The sequence below is a fragment of the Bison bison genome, unplaced genomic scaffold (assembly GCF_000754665.1).
Source record: "Bison bison bison isolate TAMUID 2011002044 unplaced genomic scaffold, Bison_UMD1.0 scf7180017864307, whole genome shotgun sequence".
NCBI classification, from domain to species: Eukaryota; Metazoa; Chordata; class Mammalia; order Artiodactyla; family Bovidae; genus Bison; species Bison bison.
The window spans coordinates 5,529,051-5,531,445 of NW_011494879.1; positions in this window are offsets into that span (position 1 = coordinate 5,529,051).

Sequence of the window (2,395 nt, forward strand, 5' to 3'; positions counted from 1 at the left end):
CCACCCTGCCAGCACCACACTGCTCTTGCCTGCCAGCCCCCAGCCTGCCTCCCCCCACCCCCAAGGTGTCAGGTCCACACTAAGACCCCAGGGAGACTCCCCCCACATTTTCCTGGTGAGTGTATATTCTTCATACGATGAAACTACCACTGACTGGCTGTCTGCCATGTGCTTGATGCTGTACACCTCAGTTCAGCTCAGTCGTGTCTTTGCGACTCCATGGATTGCAGTACTCCAGGCCTCCCTGACTATCACCATCTCCCGGAGTCTACTCAAACTCATCTTCATTGAGTTGGTGACGCCATCCAACCATCTCATCCTCTGTCATCCCCTTCTCCTCCTGCCCTCGATCTTTCCCAGCATCAGGGTCTTTTCAAATGAGTCAGTTTTTCACATCAGGTGGCCAAAGTATTGGAGTTTCAGCTTCAGCATCAGTCCTTCCAGTGAATATTCAGGACTGATTTCCTCTAGGATGGACTGGTTGGATCTCCTTGCAGTTCAAGGGACTCCCAAGAGTCTTCTCCAACACCACAGTTCAAAAGCATCAATTCTTCAGTGCTCAGCTTTCTTTATAGTCCAACTCTCACATCCATACATGACTACTGGAAAAACCATAGCCTTGACTATACAGACCTTTGTTGGCAAAGTAATGTCTCTGCTTTCTAATATGCTGTCTAGGTTGGTCATAACTTTCCTTCCAAGGAGTAAGCGTCTTTTAATTTCATGGCTGCAGTCACCATCTGCAGTGATTTTGGAGCCCCCTAAACTTAAGTCAGCAACTGTTTCCACTGTTTCCCCATCTATTTGCCATACCAGATGCCATGATCTTAGTTTTTTGAATGTTGAGCTTTAAGCCAACTTTTTCACTCTCGTTTTTCACTTTTATCAAGAGGCTCTTTAGTTCTTCTTCACTTTCTGCCCTAAGGCCGTAAGGGTAGTGTCATCTGCATATCTGAGGTTATTGATATTTCTTCCAGCAATCTTGATTCCAACTGGTGCTTCATCCAGCCCAGCATTTCTCATGATGTACTCTGCATATAAGTTAAATAAGCAGGGTAACAATATACAGCCCTGACATACTCCTTTTCCTATTTGGAACCAGTCTGTTGTTCCATGTCCTCCTTTACAGTCATCAACAGAGTTCTCAGAGCACTGTATCCTCATTTCACTAATCAGGAAGCTGAGAGTCAGGCAGATTAAGTCAGCCTAAGATCTCATCTCCTTCAAGGGACGGGTCCCAACCCTGACCCACTCTATCTCTGCACCTGGGGAACTGAGGCTCCTTCTGGCATCAAGCTCCACCTGTAGAACGAACTTCCGTCCAGGGCCCGCTGTGAGCCCGCCCCCAGGGAGACCCGTCAGTCCAACCATTCTGGGCCACCCCTGAGCCACCCACTGCCTTCTGGTAGGAGGTGGAGGTTGGAGGGTTACTTCACTTCTGTTCCTACAGCTTTTGCAAATGTTGTAAACAACAAGAGGGAAAAAGTATCCAGTTCTCTTCCAATGGCTTGACTCCTCCCCAAAGTGAGAAATGCCAGACCTTTTGTAACCCCTGAAAGACAAAGTGCTGCACCACCGGCCCCTCAGAGGCCCTCCCGGGGGGATCACAATGCTAGGAGACCAGCTCTTCATCTACCACCCACCCCCCAGACACTTCATCCTCCGGAAGGAACAGATGTGGGGAGATTTCCCGGGAAAGAGCTGCTGTAGCATCTCAGGTGGGCCTCCCTCCTGAGGGCTGCCAGACTCAAGGCCTTCTGGAGGTGAAAAGCTGAGATAATGAACTCCTTTCCCAGCTTTTATCTTAAAAAAGTGTTTCGTCATGGAATGAAGCAACGTGTGAATACATTATTATGAAAGAAAGTGAAAGTCTCTTAGTTGACCCTTTGCAACCCCACAGACTGTAGCCCACCAGGCTCCTCTGTCCATGGGATTCTCCAGGCAATAATACTGGAGAGGGTTGCCATTCCCTTCTCCAGGGGATCTTCCTGACCTAGGGATTAAACCCACATCTCCTGCATTGCAGGCAGATTCTTTACCATCTGTGACTCCAAAGACGCACTACATTATTATAATCAACTCAAATATCAATAGAAACTTAAAGCTTCTCAGAAGATATTACTGATGGTATGGTATGTATCATACATCTATAACTAATTCTTATTTATAACTTACAAATTTCAAATTATAATTACAAATAGTGTAGTTGTATGTGTCATATACATTGTACATATTTTTTTAACATAAATGCAATCATGCTATAGTATACAAAATATTATTATTCTGTGACTTTTAAAATTTTAATTTTTACATGTTAAACTTGAATTGGAAAAAATTCTACGTGAGAATATGCAGTTCTTCAGTTTTCCTAATGTTGTTCTGGCATATTTTACAG